This window comes from Mustela nigripes, chromosome 11, assembly GCF_022355385.1.
Source record: "Mustela nigripes isolate SB6536 chromosome 11, MUSNIG.SB6536, whole genome shotgun sequence".
Lineage (NCBI taxonomy): Eukaryota > Metazoa > Chordata > Mammalia > Carnivora > Mustelidae > Mustela > Mustela nigripes.
The window spans coordinates 22,337,913-22,355,733 of record NC_081567.1 but is presented as its reverse complement, the minus strand read 5'-3'; the positions used below and the strand labels follow the sequence as shown (position 1 = coordinate 22,355,733).

General features: G+C 44.8%; 2 long non-coding RNA genes across 2 annotated transcripts in view; one reads left to right on the top strand and one right to left on the bottom strand.

The window, feature by feature from the left end:
• Nucleotides 1-17,821, top strand: part of LOC132026838 (uncharacterized) — a 47,895-nt gene that overhangs the window by 15,867 nt on the left and 14,207 nt on the right. Inside the window, exon 4 of the long non-coding RNA XR_009407013.1 lies at nt 5,108-5,206. This is a non-coding gene — a long non-coding RNA (uncharacterized LOC132026838). The remainder of the gene's footprint in view (nt 1-5,107; nt 5,207-17,821) is intronic.
• The window catches only part of LOC132026839 (uncharacterized), a 52,006-nt gene continuing 37,361 nt past the window's right edge, over nt 3,177-17,821 (bottom strand). Inside the window, exons 2-4 of the long non-coding RNA XR_009407014.1 lie at nt 6,540-6,682; nt 5,690-5,932; nt 3,177-4,303 (exon numbers count right to left, since the gene is read on the bottom strand). This is a non-coding gene — a long non-coding RNA (uncharacterized LOC132026839). The remainder of the gene's footprint in view (nt 4,304-5,689; nt 5,933-6,539; nt 6,683-17,821) is intronic.

Below are 17,821 nucleotides of genomic sequence, written 5' to 3'. Positions count from 1 at the left end.
GGTTCTAGATAATTTTCTATTTGTAATATAGAGGTTGCGCTAAACAACCTTCAAGGCATTCCTGTCCTCCACTCTGCCTACTCCAACCCTCCCCTCGTCTCTTTGTCTTTCTCTGACATCCACAGGTATTTACTGAGTACCTGCTTTGTGTCACCTCCTGTGCTGGGGGCAAAGGATGAACTCTGCAGGTAGCCACTAGCCTCTTGGATCTCACAGCCCTGTGGTGGAGGGGGAAGTAGATGCAAGTTAGTAGTCCTACGAATCGTTGCCAGTGTTTATTGAACAAGTTCTGCATCCCCCGTGCTATTCCGAATGCTTCCCATGAATGAACTCACTTAGCCCTCACAAGAATACTACGACAAAGGGATTCTTAGTCTTATTGTACAGATGAGGAAACCAAAGTAGGGAGAGGTTAAGGAACTTGCCTAGTGTCACACAGCTGGTAAACAGAGAGTCGGGAATTGGCATCAAGCAGTCTGGTTCTTGAACCCTCATTCTTCAACATGTGGCCTATACAGCACGAGAAGAAATGCAAGGGTGCCAGGGGCTCCTGGAAGAGAGGCACTGTGTGTTGTGATGGAGGTGATCTTGGTGTGTTTGGAGAAGAGGAAGCCAGATGTTGAGTAAAGGATACAGTATCTTACAGAACGAGAAAAATCCCAAACAGAATATGTATCTCCCAGGTTCTCACGAAGGCACCCAGCTACCAGTGACGCTGCCTGAGCAGAGACTGGATCCCCTCAGGTCCTCAGGGAAACTTTCTTTGGTCCTTATCATGGACATCCTGTTCCCTCTTCACATTTTGGGAGAAGCTGATCCTTTGGCTGCCTGCCCATCCAGGATGGCTCCCTAGTGACCCCTAGCACATTCTTCTGTGTTGATAGGGGGGTGAGGTGAACCAAAGGGCAATTTCCCAGGACTGTCATCGCCCAAAAGGACCAAGCCTCATCCTGCATGGAGATTCTTCTTGTAGCCCCTAATCCAGTCTTCCTGCCTGCTGGGGAGGTCAGGAGAGGGTTCTGGAGAAGGTGAGCAGGAATTTCTAAGTGCCAGCAGTTGTGAGGAAGGGAAGAGAGAGTGGGGACATGTGGGGGAAGCGCATGTCATTGTGCAGGAATGAGGGAAGATGCCAGAAGCCAGAGCAAGTCTGCAGGGATGGAGCATCAGAGACCACAGTGTATGGGGTCATGCTTGTATGCTCCTGAGTTGGGCTGTGTCCAGTGAGCAGCAGAACATCTAGATACTTCTGGAAAGGGCTGTGTAACTCTTCTCACTCAGATTACTAAACATTTCCTACACACCAGCGACTGCACTAACTGCATGAGTTGATTTTTGTTCTCCACAGTACCCGACAGTACCCGACAGTGACCGACAGTGACCGACAGACAGTCTGGGCTCTGTCGCTCACCCCATTTCACAGAGGGGGGAACCTGGGGATCCGCAAGATGAATTTTGCTCAAGGCCTCTCATCTAGCAGGTGGTGGAGCTGGCTTTGAACCTGGAGATTCTGCCTCCAGAGTCTGCACATTTGCTGCATGTGCTGTGTGTCTGAAGTGGTCACAGCGTACCAGGCTGTTGGCAGCTCAGAGCCCTTGACTTCCAATGGGCAGATTTCTGCCGGCTTGTCCAGGTCTCCCTCACCTTCATGTCGACCAGGTGAACAACTGAAAAGACGGCCCCTGCAATTTGGTTTCAGAGCATGTATCACTGAGCCTCCCTCTCTCCGTGTGGGTATGCGTGTGTATATGTTTGTTAGTGACACAAGCCACACTGGTATGTGGGCTTGTAAGTATCTACATGTGTGACGCGTATGTGCATAATTCTGGTAAAGGCATTTCTTCTCCGTAGAGTTGGAATGTCTCCAGTTTGGTATCTGGATGTTCTCCAGCTCGAAAGACTCTGCCTGGCATGTTGCAAAATGTCTGGTTTACTTGGAAAGGGAAAGATGTGAGGTTGACAATGTTGAGGAGCCAGCTGCCGTGACATCTGAGATGTCCAGGAGAGGGAAAAGGGGTGCCTTCCAGTTAGAGACCTGACCTCCAGTGTATGAGCTTGACCAAGTCCTCCGTGCACACTTCCCACCTAGGCTGTACTTTCTTCCAGCTAGAATGAAGCAGTTGGACTATTTTCCCTATAGATCCTTCCCAGTGCACAGGTTTGGAGTTGGTGGCTTTTGCATTATTAGATCTTTTGGCTTCTGGCCCCTGGAAATTCTTAGTATGTTCTCAAGAAGATGAACCCATCTGGGAAGCCTATGGGTCCTGGTGCTTCAGGGTGGAGGCTATGGGAGTGAAGACCTGGAGGCAGCCAGATGCAGAAAAGCCCACAGACCTTGTGCTTCAGATGGTCTGAATGTTTGAAGACTAGCGGCCTTAGCCACAGATTATGTGTGACACAGGCATGAATTTGCTTCACAGTGTTAGGGTACAGAAAACTCACATTTCTTCATTTTCCTAAGTGAAATGAAATCTGGCTCTGAGCCCCGCTCCCATGAGTTGTGGGATGGGCACTGTCTGTCATCATTGGGCTGCCTGCCCCACAATGCGATGGTATCAACTCCTAGAGCTTCTGTGGGTGCCAGCAGGGGTGTGGTCCTTGGGTGTCTGTTTTGGGAAGTGATCCCTGCAGTGACCAAGAGGAGCTGTGATCAGATAAGGATCTCCCCATGGCCTTCAAAGTCTTGTTCTCGGTCATGAACCCTAGGATTCAAGTGTCACCCCATTCAAGGGGCATCTCCTTTGGAACACTGCTAGGGAGAAGAGCACAAGTCTGAAGCACTTCAGGTGTGGCTTGCTGTGCCCTCTGATCCTGGTCCCAGTTCGTGGCCAGGGTGATGCTCTCCTGTCCCCCATTCACCCACCCGCTCTTCTCTCCTTGTTCCTCTGCAGTGACCCCCACTTAATTCTGTGCTCAATCTGACCCACCCACTATGGAAAGAGGGACTCCTGGAATTCAGAGAAGCTCTGACCATTCCCCTGCCTCTACCCCAAGACTAACTTAGACCTTCAACTGACCCTGCCTGGAGAAATATGATTTGAGCCACATGTGTAATTTAAAATTTTCCTGTACCACCCAAACACAGTATAATAAAATGGATGAAATTTATTATTTATTGTTATTTTTATTCTTGTTTATTTATGTATTTTTAAAGATTTTATTTACGTATTTGACACACAGAGAGATCACAAGTAGGCAGAGAGGCAGCAGAGAGAGTGAGGGAAGCAGGCTCCCCAATGAGCAGAGATGCCAGGATCCTGAGATCATGACCTGAGCCAAAGGCAGAGGCTTAAGCCACTGAACCACCCAGGCGCCCCTATGGATTTGTTTTTACTATTGTTTTCTTTAACTCAGTTTATTTAAAATATTGCCTTTTGAACATGTTATCAGTATGAAAGTATTAATGAGATATTTTGCATCAGTTGGTCATACTATGCCATTGAACTCCAGTGTGTATTTGACACTGACGCCATTTCTTGACTTGGACGAACCACATGTGGAGCACTCGGCAGCCCCGTGTGCTAGTGGCTGCCACACTGGACCGTGCGATCTTAGTACAATACAGCAGCAGCAAAATGTGGCTGGGAGGATGGGAGAAACAGCTGAAGGGGATTAAGAGGACACTTACCGTGGGCAGCAGCGAGTGATGTACAGAACTGTTGAATCACTGTGCTGTACACCTGGAACTAATAGAGGGCTGCATGTTCACTACACTGGAATGAAAGGTAGTTAATGAAAAAATAAAGTGACTGATTCAGTGGTATTTAGTACATTCACAGGGTTGTGTGACCATCACCTCTAACTAGCTCCAGAACATCTTTGACAAGAAACCCTGTGCTCATTAAGCAGTTTTCTCCTCGTGCCCCCTCCCTTCAGTCCCCGCCAACCCATCATCTACTTTCTGTCTCTGTGGATGACCTATTTGGGATATTTCAAATAACTGAAATCACTTGATATGTGACCTTTTTGTGACTGGTTTCTTTCACCTAGTGTAGTGTTTTCCCAATTCATCCGTGTGGTGACACCATTAGTACTTCATTCCGCACCTGGGGTTCCACTGTATGGATGTGCCCCATTTGTCCATTTCTCCTTTGATGGGTACCCATGGTCTCTTAATCAGTTTGAAGTTTGGAGGGGCGCCTGGCTGGCCCAGTGGGTGAAGTATCCAACTCTTGACTTTGGCTCACGTCATGATCTCGAAGTCATGGGATAGAGCTCCATGTTGGCCCCGTGCACAGTGGGGAGTCTGCTTGGGATTCCCACTCTCTCTCTCTCCTCTGCCTTTTCCCATGTTCGTGCTTCCTCTCTGTAAATAAATAGACAAAATCTTAAAAGAAACAAACAAACAAAAAAAAACAAGAAGTTTGGACACAAACTAACAAAATGGTGGCCTGAATACCCCTGTGTTCATAGTAGCATTATTCTTTTTTTTTTAAATATTTTATTTATTTTATTTGACAGACAGAGATTACAAGTAGGCAGAGAGGCAGGCAGAGAGAGAGAGAGAGAGAGAGAGAGAGGAGGAAGCAGGCTCCCTGCTGAGCAGAGAGCCCAATGCGGGACTCGATCCCAGGACCCTGAGATCATGACCCGAGCTGAAGGCAGTGGCCTAACCCACTGAGCCACCCAGGTGCCCCCATAGTAGCATTATTCTTAATAGACAAAAGGTGGAAGCATCCTGTGTGTCCATCAGGGGATGAATGGATAAACAGAGGTAGTATACCTCTGTTATGGAGGATTCTATAGTCTTAACAAGGAAGGGAATGCTGACCCATGGTACCACATGGATGGACCTTGACGACGCTACACAAAGTGAAATAAGCCAATTAGAAAAGAGCAGATACTGTCTGATTCCATTTATGACATGCCTAGAGTAATTTAGATAAGAGAGAGAGAAAGTAGTAAGGTGCTTACTGGGGACCAGAAGGAGGAGAGAACAAGGCATTGTTTCATGAGGACAAGAGTTTCAGTTTGGGAAGATGGGAAAACTGCGGAGATGCACAGTGTTGACGGTTGCACAACGATAGTGTCCTTAGTACCATTTAACTGTATGCTGAGAAATGAAACGTGTTGATATGTGTGTCTTAAAAACTGTTGTCTTGACTCCTAGGTTGATTTTAAAGAACTGGCCATTGGCTAAAGGAATTAGGAAAAAGCACGTCTGTTTTCCCCACTCTCACAAAGGAGCTATTCCTGGATCACATTTGAGGTAATTAAATCTTCTTTGTTCACTGTTAGATTCTTTCTTTCTTTTTTCTTTTTTTTTTGGACTAAAGGCTTATTTATCACCACACAGGTGATAACATAATACTTTACACCTTGACTAAAACACAGCCTTGGTCAGAATGGGCACTCCTTGAAGGAGGAATAATGGTGGGTTATAAAAGAAAATCTAAATTGTAAATCTGTGCCATCTGTTTCTGCCCAAGCCCACCTTGCTTACTATTCTCTTTTCTCACACAGTATCTAGGTGATGGTAGAAAAGGGAAACTGGAAGAAGCCAGAGAGCTGACACCGAATAGGGAAATGAGAAAAAGACTGTTGGGGTTTGATTTATGAGCAAGTCTTAGGGGCTATGGAATGACGGGAACAGAGACAGCCCGGGGAGAGGAGTTTTGAGTTTTACTGTGCACTAAGGCGGTCTTTTTCCTTTGGCATTTTGAGCAATCGCTGCAGCAGAGATGTAAATCACCTTTTGATTAGTATTTATTTGAATGTCATAAGAAGATGAGGTGAGGCACAAGGTGCAAGGCTCGCCTTTCGGTCCCATTCGCATCCCGAGGACCTGGGAAACTGTCCAGTAGTTGTGACCAGTCGGCGGTATTTGACGGAGGAGTCGATCCTCGGCGTGGTCATTGGGAGCTCGTCCTTCTCCGCTCCCTCGTTTCTCTTGCGTCCACCCAACACCTTGTGAAGGGCCTTCTGAAGGGATCCACTGAAAGAAGCAAGAGCAGTTCCCTGTGTAGTGGGAATACAACAGCCATTGTCACTTAGTGTCATCCTGACGCTCTGGGAATGAGCCAAAGCCAGAGAAGAAAGTGATGGTGTCAGAAAGTATGTGGAGAATAGCTGTACATCACTTCATGTAGTGCAGGGGGAAGTCAGCGTATTCATAAACGTGCATTCAGTCTGAAAGCCAATAACTCAAGTCATTCAAACTCCATCTCATTGGGCCATATAGCCAGCCGCTGGCAGTATTTCATATAAAGGACTATGTAGAAGGATGAATTCTGTTTACTGAATTGAACGTCAAGTAATAACCCTGCCACCAACTCTTTTCGTCCTGGCCTTCCCAGCCTACGAATTTTGATGCATTACAAAAAGTTCTGGGGCAGCGTGATCACTTAAAAAAAAAGCTATCCGGTAGTAACACAAACACCTTTAAACTGGAGAAAAACTTATTTGCCTTTGAGGTTTGTTCATTCTTGATTTTATCACTGGTCTGACTGCCTTCCTTGGGAAAAACGTTCAGAGTTACACCTTTTTGTTCAAGGCTCCAGGTGTTCCTTGGAATCTACCACTCTATTCTATAAAGGACTCACTCTTGGATGCTTTTGGTGAGATGTCTTCTACCTCCACGTTCTGACCTTGGCTTTTCGCAGTCAAGGCTGGTGCTGCTCTGGTCCAAACAAGGGCCTCTTCCATACAGAAAAGATGCAGGAGCTTGGCTAGGGAGCATCCACGACTGTGTGAAATATAAAACAACACATTCTTAGAATCCACCTAACTGCTTCAGTCTTTCTTTCCTAATTTTGATTGTCTGCATTGCCTTTTCTGAAGACTCAGCTGAAGTATCCTTTCCCTTAGGGAACTCTGTCTGATTTATTTCCAGGCTACGTTATGTTCTGTGTCTTTCCCATTGGCTTTTTATAGTGAGAATTTTTTGCAAGTTTGGATTCTCAGGATCTTTGGTCTCCCTGTGTCTGAAGAATTCCTTCCTTCCTTCATTTGAGTGTTTATTGAGAGCCTACTGTGTTCCTGGAATTGGGGACACAGCAGTGAATAAAGCAGACACGCATCCTTCCTTCTGGAGCTCACATTTGGGTAGGGAGAGATAGATGAGCATGTAAATAATGAGATGGTGGCAAGAGCCATGCGGGGAAAATGTAGCATAGAAGGGTGATGACAAGTGCTAGGGGAAGGAGGCATTAGAGTTTTAAATAGAGTGGTCTCACTGAGAAGGTGACTTTAGAGCAAAACCTGGAAAGAGGGCTTCACCTTACTGTAGGAGTTGTGGTGGTGGGAGACAAAGTGGGTCTCCAACTGTAGAAACTCACCAGGTGAGATGCTCAGTTTCCCAGCATGCCTTACAGCTAGACTGAGGGTGAGTGATCTAGAATAACTGAATCTTTGGACCCCAGGAAACAAACTGAGGGTTTGGGATCAGAGTTGGGTAGGGAGATGGGGTCATGGGGTGATGGGTACTAAGGGGGGCATGTGTTGTGATGAGCACTAGGTGGTTTGTTTGTTTTTCAGTGTTCCAAGATTCATTGTTCTTGCACAACACCCAGTGCTCCATGCAGTACGTGCCCTCCTTAATACCCACCACCAGGCCCTCCTAACTCCCTCCCCACCTCCCCTCCAAAACCCTCAAATTGTTTCTGAGTCCACAGTCTCTCATGGTTCTTCTCCACCTCTGATTTCGCCCAGCCCACTCGGCTGTCCTTCACCCAGTGTCCTTTGTTGTTGCTTATGCTCCACAAGTAAGTAGAACCATGTGATAATTGACTCTCTCAGCTTGACTTAGTTCACTCAGCATAATCTCTTCCAGTCCCGTCCATGTTGCTACAAAAGTTGGGTATTCATCCTTTCTGATGGAGGCATAAGACTCCATTCATTGTATATATGGACCATATCTTCTTTATCCATTCATCTGTTGAAGGGCTTCTTGGCTCTTTCCACAGTTTGGCAACTGTGGCTATTACTGCTGTGAACACTGGGGTAGAGATGGCCCTTCTTTTCCCTATTTATCTTTGGGATAAATACCCAGTAGTGCAATTGCAGGGTCATAGGGGAGCTCTATTTTTAGTTTCTTAAGGAATCTCCACACTGTTTTCTACTGTGGGTGCACCAAGTTGCATTCCCACCAACAATGTACAAGGGATCCCCTTTCTCCACGTCCTCTCCAACACATGTTGTTTACTGTCTTGTTAATTTTGGTCATTCTAACTGGTGTAAGGTGGTATCTCAATGTGGCAGCAAGTTGAATCTCCCTGTTGGCTAGTGATGATGAACATTTTTTCATGTGTCTGTTAGCCATTTGTATGTCTTCTTTGGAGAAGTATCTGTTCATGTCTTCTGTACATTTTTAAACCTGATTATCTGTTTTTTGAGTGTTGAGTTTGTGGAGTTCTTTTTTTAAAGATTTTATCTATTTATTTGACAGAGAGATCACAAGTAGGCAGAGAGGCAGGCAGAGAGAGAGGGAGAAATCAGGCTCCCTGCTGAGCAGAGAGCCAATGTGGGGCTCGATCCCAGGACCGTGGGGCTCGATCCCAGGACCGTGGGGCTCGATCCCAGGACCCTGGGATCATGACCTGAGCCAAAGGCAGAGGCTTAACCCACTGGGCCACCCAGGTGCCCCCGAGGAGTTCTTTATAGATCTTGGAGATCAGCCCATTGTCTGTAGTGTCATTTGGTAATATCTTCTCCCATTCCTGGATTGCCTCTTTGTTTTATTGACTGTTTCCTTTGCTGTGCAGAAGCTTTTGATTTTGATGAAGTCTCAAAAGTTCATTTTTACTTCTGTTTCCTTTGCCTTGGGAGACATGTCTTGAGAGAAGTTGCTGTGCCTGATGTCGAAGAGGCTACAGCCTATGTTCTCCTCAAGGATTTCGATTGATTCCTGCCTCCTGCTGAGGTCTTTTGTCCATTTCGAGTTTATCTTTATGTATGTATGGTGTAAGAGAATGGTCTAGGTTCATTCTTCTATATATAGCTACCCAATTTTCCCAGCACAGTTTATTGAAGAGACCATCTTTTTTCCACTGGATATTTTTTCCTGCTTTGTCAAAGATGAGTTGACCATAGAGTTGTGGGTCCATATCTAGGCTTTCTACTCTGTCCCACTGATCTGTGGAGCACTGGGTGTTTTACACAACTAATGAATCATTGGACACTATATCAAAAACTAATGATGTACTCTACATGGGTAAATGAACATAATTTTTTAAAAGCTGAATTAATAAGCCAGAATTACTGAATCCAAAGACTTTGCTGGGATCTGGCAAGATAAAGAGTGAGAGAAGCTATCCTGTCATAGCTGCTGGCTGCAGGGCCGTGGGAAAAGAGGAGTCCAGTGCAGCTTACAGCATCAGTGCTGGGGTAGTGCTGTTTACCTGAGATGGCCAGTGGTCCCTGAGCAGGGCTGCAGAGTGTTCACCATGGTCGTTTTGAACTGGAGTACTAGCTGCACTGAGCCTCTGTCTTTCTGCCTGTTTCCTGAGCCTTGTTCTTCAGGCTCTCTGGTGCTTCTGTGAATTCCCTGGGATATGTCCAGTAAATTTCTTTCCTGCTTAAATAAGCCAAAATTGTTTTCTGTTGCTTGCAGCCTGCAGCTCTGACTGGCACATGCCTATTCCATCCTGCACTTGCCACCTCTAGTGCTTCTCTCTCAACACGCTGTAATGCCTTGTTTATGTGTGTGTCTCCTGTTTACCGCAGGCTGTTGATAGGAGAGAACACATACTTTTAATTCATCCTCATGTGTCCGGTGTCTAGCTCAGTGATTGGCACACAGTAGGAGGTCGGTATGCTGCTGTTGTTTTCTGTGAATGAATAAGAAAAAGGGAGAATAAATGGAACTTCTTGAGTCCATGCTTTTCTTCACAGCATCCTTCCTCTCAAATAAAATCCAGAAGCCATATGCAACCATGCCAAGGCACCTGTGTCACTCAGTCTAGAGCCCATCTCTTGCAGTGAAACATGCAGATCAAAGGTGACTACTTTTCTGTTGCTGTCTAAAGCTGCTTTCCACCAGGATGCCACGCAGGACTCATTGCTTTAAGGAAAAGACAAACGTGGAAAGATTAGTCTTCAATTTTAGTTCAATAAAGGGAAACTGAAGATCTCTTGCACACAGAGTGGAACTAGCACATCTAGACCCTGCTGAGGAACTGATGATCTTGGGTATATCACTGACATTGGCTCCAGTTTCTTCTTCTGAAAAAATGGGGAGATGAAGTTAGATCAAGTGTCCCAGTAGGTATAGTCTTGGCATTCTGGGCTGGATAATTCTTATTGTGGAAGTTGTCCTGTGCATCGCGGAATGTCTAGAAGCATCCCTGGCCTTGACTCAGTAGATGCCAATAGTATTTCCCTCACTGTGACCAATGGTGTCCCTAGACATTGCCAGATATGCCTTGGACATAAAATCACCCTGGTTGGGAACCACTGAATTAGATGATATTAGATGATAAACAGTTTACAAGTTTCTGGGCTGGTGCGAGAGTCGGGGCTCTGCTATCTCCTGGCACCTAACCCTGTGTGTGGCATCGTGGCTAGCATTCAGTACAAGCTGAACGAGTGAGATGAAATACACAGTTCCTTTCAGCTATATCAGTTCTTTGGCAGCAAGAGAATCACCCATGTGACTGCCTCTACTTGGGTACCGTTTAACATTCCTGGATAGAAATGAACTAAAAATATCATCCGGCGTTATGAAAGAATAGGTCTGTCTGGCAGTTTAGCAACCTATAGTGACTATAATTATCAAGGAGGGCCCACTCAATTCTGACAGTGATCTCAGATTGTGTCCCCTGAAAGTTAACTCTGAATTTTATGATTATATGATTATAACAAAAAGTTTAATTGAGAAGAGTGATTCTAGATCTTGGAATGAGAATTGTACACAGTTTATTGTTCAGGTCGCAATAGATTGTATGTAACGTATGTAATACTTAAATTGCTTATTGTCTTTTGCCCTGTGTGATTATGGAAGTTGCTTCTTTATCAGTCCAGCCAGGGCTTTCTTTCTCTTCCCTTTATCTCCACTTAGCTACCTTTTGGCATTCCACTCTGTCCGGTAAGGATCGAATTGATTACACAAGTAGATCAATTTGGAATGTGTTGCCATTAGAACAATATTAGTCTTTGGATCCATATCCAGATGTGGGATATCTTTCTGCTTATTTAGTTCTTTCATTTCTTTCAACAATGGTTTTTGGTTTTGCAATTCCTTTGTTACCTGTATTCCTAAGTGATACATTGACAATACTGTATATGGAATTGTTTTCTGCATTTTCATTTTTGAACTGTTTGTTGCTAGTCTGTTGAAATGTAATGGATTTTTGTATATTGATCTCATATCCTGCAAACTCACCGAGCTCATTTATTCATGCTAATAGGTTTTTAGTGATTTCTTACATACGGGAAAATTTTTTTAGTGGTTCCTTTCCTGAATTTCTTATGTGCAAGATTTTTGTATATGCACAATCATGTCATCTGCACATGGGCACAGTTTTACTTCTTCCTTTCCAGTGTTGCCCTCTCTTATTTTACATTTCTTGCCCAATTTCCCTAGCTGGAACCTCTAGTGCAATGTTGAAAAGAAGGGGTGAGACTGAACCTCCTTCTCTTGTTACCCATCTTAGGTGGAAAAGATTCAGTCTTTCCCTTTTAAGTAAGACCTTCCTGGTGATTTTTTGTTTGTTTGTTTGTGTCTGTGGTGGGTCTTTCTTTCTTTGTTTTTTTTATTTGTTTGTTTGTTTTGTCTTTTTGTTTTTGTTTTTGTTTTTATTTTGGTTTGGTTTCTTTTAGATCCTCTTATCAGCTTGAACTGTTCCTAGTTATTAAAATTTATCAGAAAGGGGTGTTGAAGTCTGTCAGATGCTTTTCTCTGTCTCTTCAGTTGATCATATGTTTTTTCTGCATTGTTCTGTTTATGTGGTGTCTTCTAATACTTGATTTCCAGATATTAAACCAGCCTTGTGTTCCTGGCATATAGTCTCCTTGCTCATGATATATAATCCTTTTAATATACGGCTGGATTCAACTTGCTAGGAATTTTCGATGATTTCTGCAGCTGTCTTCTTAAGAGAGATTGATCTGTAGATTATTCTTTTTCCTGTGATTTCCTTGCTTGCTTTTTGTATCAGGGTAATAGAGGCCTCATAAAAGTTGTTGGCAAGTGTTCATTTCTCCTTTATTTTCTGAAAGTGATTATGAAGAAATAATGATATCTTCTTTTTTTTATCACTACAGACCCTGTAGCCTTTAATAAATTAACAAGGGCATACATACTATGAACAACTGTATGCTAAAAAAATTAGACAACTTAGAAGAAATAGAATACTCAGCAATAGAAAAGAATAAGGTATTGATCTATATGCAGCAACTTGAATGGCTGTCCAGATAATTATGCTGAGTGAAAAAAGGTTCCATACTTTGTAATTCCATTTCTATAACAATTTGAAATAACAGTATTCAGAAATGCAGAGCTCAGCAGTTGCCAGGGAATGAGAATAGTGGGGAATGGATAGATATAATTCTAATAGTAAATCAGGAAGAACCCTTTGATGGTGGAATTCAGTTTTTTGACTGTTGGTGGAAGATATGTGAATCTACACATTTTTCTTGAAATGTTTGGTAGAATACACCAGTGTAGCTATCTGGTCCTGACCATTTCTTGATAGAAGTTGTGGGGTTTTTTTTAAGATTTTATTTGTTTATTTGACAGACAGAGATCACAAGTAGGCAGAGAGGCAGGCAGAGGGGTGGGGGAGCAGACTCTCCGCTGAGCAGAGAGCCCGATGTGGGGCTCCATCCCAGGACCCTGGGATCATGACCTGAGCGAAGGTAGAGGATTTAATCAACTGAGCCACCCAGGTGCCCCTTCATAGGAAGTTTTAAATGACTAATTCCATTTCTTTACTTGTTATAGGACCATGAAGGTTTTCTGTTTCTTCATGAGCCCATTTAAAAATTTTAATTTTTAAAGACTTTATTAATTTATTAGAGAGTGAGAGAGAGCACAGGAAGCAGGGAGGGCAGAGGGAGAAGCTGGAGCAGACTCCCCATGGAGCAGGGAGCACAACCCATGGCTTGATCCTAGGACCCCCATATCATGATCTGAACCGAAGTCAAACACTTACCCAGCTGAGCCACCCAGGTGCCCTCAGCCTGTTTTTTTCAAATGGGGTTTTACTGGAACACAGCCATGCTCATTCATTGACAGATTGTTTAGGGCTGCTTTGATACAACAATGGCAAAGTGGAATCCTTAGGACAGAGAATCTATAGCGTGTGAAGTCTAAAGCATTGACCATGTGGCCCCCTTATAGGGAAGCTTACTGGCCCCTCTTGTAGAGCATAAGTTTTCTCAGGAATGCACCTGTTGCACAGTAGGAAATATGCTTATATTTAATGAACATCTCTTAGGTTGTACCATATTAAATTGTCATTTGTGTAAGTCAAAAAATGGTCAGATATTGGCACTTATGTATATGGTCCACGTAACATAACTGTCCAAGCATAGGAAAATGAATGGAGTATAGTCTGCGCCCTTAAGGAGCTACTGGGACATACACATACACAAGCACAGGCACACATGCTGCTGCTGTCCGTGAGTGTAGGAATTGTTAATCTAGAGGCACAAACTCGGTATTGCAGGAGCACAGAGTAATGTGCGCACAGTTCTTACCAATAAAGGTGAGGGAAAGGGACTAGAAGAAGCTTGGGAGACCTCCAGAGAAATGGCTGTTTCTGGCTGCTGGGCATTTGAGGTATACTTCATGGTACCTGTAGGATTTATATCAGGTAAAAAGAAGCATTTTCCAGTTTCCCTCAGGGGTGTGGGTGGGATTGACATTGAGGTATAAGAAACGTGCTACATTTCTTTCCTTCAGACGGAATTGGAATTCTTCCTGGAAAACAGTTGCTTAGAATTAGAAGACATTAAAGATCGAGTGAGCATGACTCCCTAATTTTTAGATAAAGGTTGGAGGCAAAGTGATTTCTTCAAGGTCTCCCTGCTGTTGACCAGTTATTTTATTGGCAGGTCTAGAGCCTATGTCTTCTAAGCCCCAACTCAAGGCGATGTCCTGATGGGACATCGCTCAGATGTACAGATGTACAAGATGTACAAGGCAACAGAGTCAGAGAAATCACCTTTTGGGAACACTGGTGGCAGACAGGCCAGGGTTTGAGTTCTGGCTCTGGCACTTACTGACTCTTACTCATCACAGGGTTTGTGAGCCGGAATTGCCTCCTACACAGACACCCCCTAGAGGAGAAGGTCAGAGAGCTCAGAGTCTGAAACCAGACTCTCTGAGTTTCATCCCAGCACCACTACTTACTAGCTCTGTGATTCTGGGCACATTACTTAACCTCTCTGTGCCAGTAATATAGAGATAATAATATAATAATACCTCACTGAGCTATAGAACTGAGTTTAGGATTAAATGCATTCATAAGGCACACAGAAAAAAAGCCTGGGACATGCTAAGTACTCTATGCTAACATTATTAGAAGAAAAACAGTGTACTGGGACATCTCAGTGGCTCAGTCGGTTAATAAGTGTGCTTCAGCTCAGGTCATGGTCCCAGTGTCCTAGGATCCAGCCCTGCCAAGGGTTCCTTGCTCGGCAGGGGGCCTGCTTCTCCCTCTGCTACCATTCCCCCTGCTTATGCTCTCTCAGTGTGTCTCTGTCTGACAAATAAATAAAATCTTTCAAAAAAGAAAAGAAAAGAAAAACAGTGTATCCTAGGACTGTTCTAAGAACCAAGGAGGGTAATTTAGGTGAACCTTTTTCCAAACCTGTAGAACAATACAAGTAGAAGGTATTTTTATTCTGTGTGTGAATTGAAAGACCAGCATCCTGGAGATTGAAGGTGATGACTGTCATTTCTTACAGCCGTACTGTTTACCAGGGACTTAACTTCTGTTATTTAAGCATCACAAGACCCAGAGATGGTTCTTAGTTTTGGCTGACAATTGTGACTGTGTAGCAAAGTCTAGGAGGGCAGTGACAGCAGACTCTGGGGCCAGGCTGTCTGGGTCTGAATCCTTGCTCCGCCTCCTCCTGGCTATGTGAACCCAGCTGTGCTGCTTACAGCCTGTGCCTCGGGTTTCCAGTCTGTAAATGAGGACGATGAAAATAGTGTCTGCCTCACAGGTGGTTCTGAGGATCAAATGAGATCGTTTTGTGGAGCGCTTAGGACAGTGTTTGGTGTATGGTATTTGTTTAAGGAAGAATGAAAGCAGGAAGGGAGGGAAGGAGAAGAAAAGAAAAGGAGCAAAGAACACGGGGAAGGAATGGAGAAAGGGAGGGAGGGAAGGCGGAAGGGAGGGAGGGAGAGGGAAGCCAGGACCAGTGAGATGATGCAGGGTGTTGACAAGCACATGACTCATACATGTGGGAGCTGAGATGTGTAAGCAGGTCTTTGGGGGTCCTCTCCAACTCCTGTGCCCCTTCTGCTCACCCAGACTTAGTTCTGAGAGGCCCAGAGAGGAGCCGTCTTGTTCCAAATGGATGAGTGATGAGGGAAAGTACGAGCTGTGAGGTGATGTCCAGCCAGGGTCTCTGAGGCCTCTGGCTAGACGGGTCCTTCCTCTGCTGCGTTCCTTGCCAAGGACTTGCCGTGCTGGAGCTCAAGCCTCCATCTTTTCACTCTTCATTCGGCAATGCCTGGGGACTTTGGGCAGGGGCTCAGGGCCCAGACCTGGGAATGGCAGACCATGGGCAAAGGCTGGAATTCCTCCTTCCGTGACATCTCATTTTCCAGCCTTTAGCAGCTCGCTCTCAGCGGGTGAGGGTCCGGCGGGGCACTGTGTGTCCGGATCGGGTAACGAAGTCCTCACCTGTGTTTCCTTCTCCTTACGTCCCTGTCTCCTTGTCTTTGTACCTTATCTCCTTAGTGACTAAGGAAAAGACCACACTACCCATTAAGCTATGAAGGTCACTTCAACTTTCAATTTCAGACTCACGAGAGGAATCTGCCAGTCCCTTTGAGACCTAGATTTCAACACATATCAGTCTTATGGACATATGAAAAAGAAGATGTAAGCAAAAGAAATTCTTGAGAGTAGTCCTCAAACCTTTTCACATTCAAAGTGTAATGCCTCTGAATCCATTTTCAACTCTGAGTCGTCTGTGGTGGGCAGTGTCTGCTTTATCCACGCAGTGTAGCCTCTGTGCTGTTCAGTGGTGGTGAGGTGGCATTTCCCAGAAGAGTCCTCCCAGCAGTGTCCCTGGGGTTTTCTTTTAAGAAAATTCTATAGGGCAGGGAGCCTGGGCGGCTCCATGGGTTGGGTGTTTGCCTTGGCTTGTGTTATGATCCCAGGGTGATGGGTTGGGCCCCGCATCTGGCTCCCCTGCTCCTCTGGGACCTACCTCTCCCTCTCTCTCTGCCTTTAACTCACCCTGCTTGCTCACCTGTTTCAGTGAATTAAATAAATGAAATATTACATTAAAAAAAGGAAAGACAATTCTTGCTCAGTCACTGAAGCATCTGCCTTTGGCTCAGGTCATAATCTCAGAGTCCTGGGATCGAGCCCCACATGAGGCTCTCATCTCAGCAGGGAGTCAACTTCACCCTCTCACTCTCCCTCTTTGCTTTCGCTCTCTCTCTCTCAAGTAAATAAACAAGTACAATCTTTTTTTTTTTTCCTAAGAAAATCCTGCAAATTTTGCTGCTGACATTTTCTTGATCTTATCAGGATGTTGCAGTAAAATGTTTTCACATAAGAACTAACATTCATTGTCCTCCCTCGGTGGTCCTCAGTGGTTTGTTGACAGAAAGGTCAGGGAGTTCTGAGTGTCCAGTCATGCCACCTGGAGTAAGAGCCAAATTTGGCCATGCACAGGAAATGATACCAAGGTCTTGAATGTCATTGACCAAAAGCTATGCGATGATACCAGCATTAATGAGATGCCTCGTAATATCAGAGATGTTATAAGGCAGGAAAAGATGCCTTAGGGAATCCTGAGTCTAGGAAGGTGGGCAGGTTCTGTGAGACGTTGGGATGTGAGACCAGCTCCCTCCCAAACTTTGGGGTGTCAGGATCTCTGTGGATTGTTAAGGTGCACCCACAAGAAGTATTCTTAGACACTGGGCTTCACATTCTTTGGGGCTCCCATGGCCAAGCAGGACCCATCAGAGTAGACCTGCCTGCCTTCAGAAAGCAAAACGGCTCCCAGAGTATTCTGCTCTAACTTTGAGGCCTTTTGCTCGTCCTGGAGAGTGAGAGTGATAATGGCCGGAATCGAGTATTCCTGCCTGGCTGATGGAGTAAGGCTGGGATTCAAATTTGATATAGAGAAGATAAATGTGACAGTTTTTGTCAACTCTCTTTAGAATAAGAATAAATTCATATATGTTACTTGTCTGTTATATATGTAAAATAAGTTTTTTTTTATTAATTGAATATCTTTCTGGATGGAAATAACCCTTGAGCCGAGCCTCGGTTTCCCCAGAACATCTCTCTGTGGCTTCATTGGGCCTTATGTGGTATTTTTCAGTGGGTCACTAGAGGCATCTGGGCCCGCAGAAATTGTGAACGTTGCAGATGGCTTGTGCAGTTGGCTCCTCCAGCTGTGAGTGGTGCTCCCTTGGTCACTATGACAGCCCCAGGCGCTTCCCACATTTCCAAAGGGCCCCTGTCAGGCGAAGTGCCCTGTCTGGTGGAGAACCACTAGGGTAACGGGCTACAGCCATGGCATTGCTGAGTGATGGGAGCAACTCATTTGGCCTCTCTAGGTTGACATTTCGCTCATCATTGCCGCTATGATAATTCAAAGATAAACTCTTAACAGGGACAGCAAGAAAGTATTTGAAACAAAGGAATCACAAAAAAACTAACTGTATAGAAACATTATACTCTGTGAG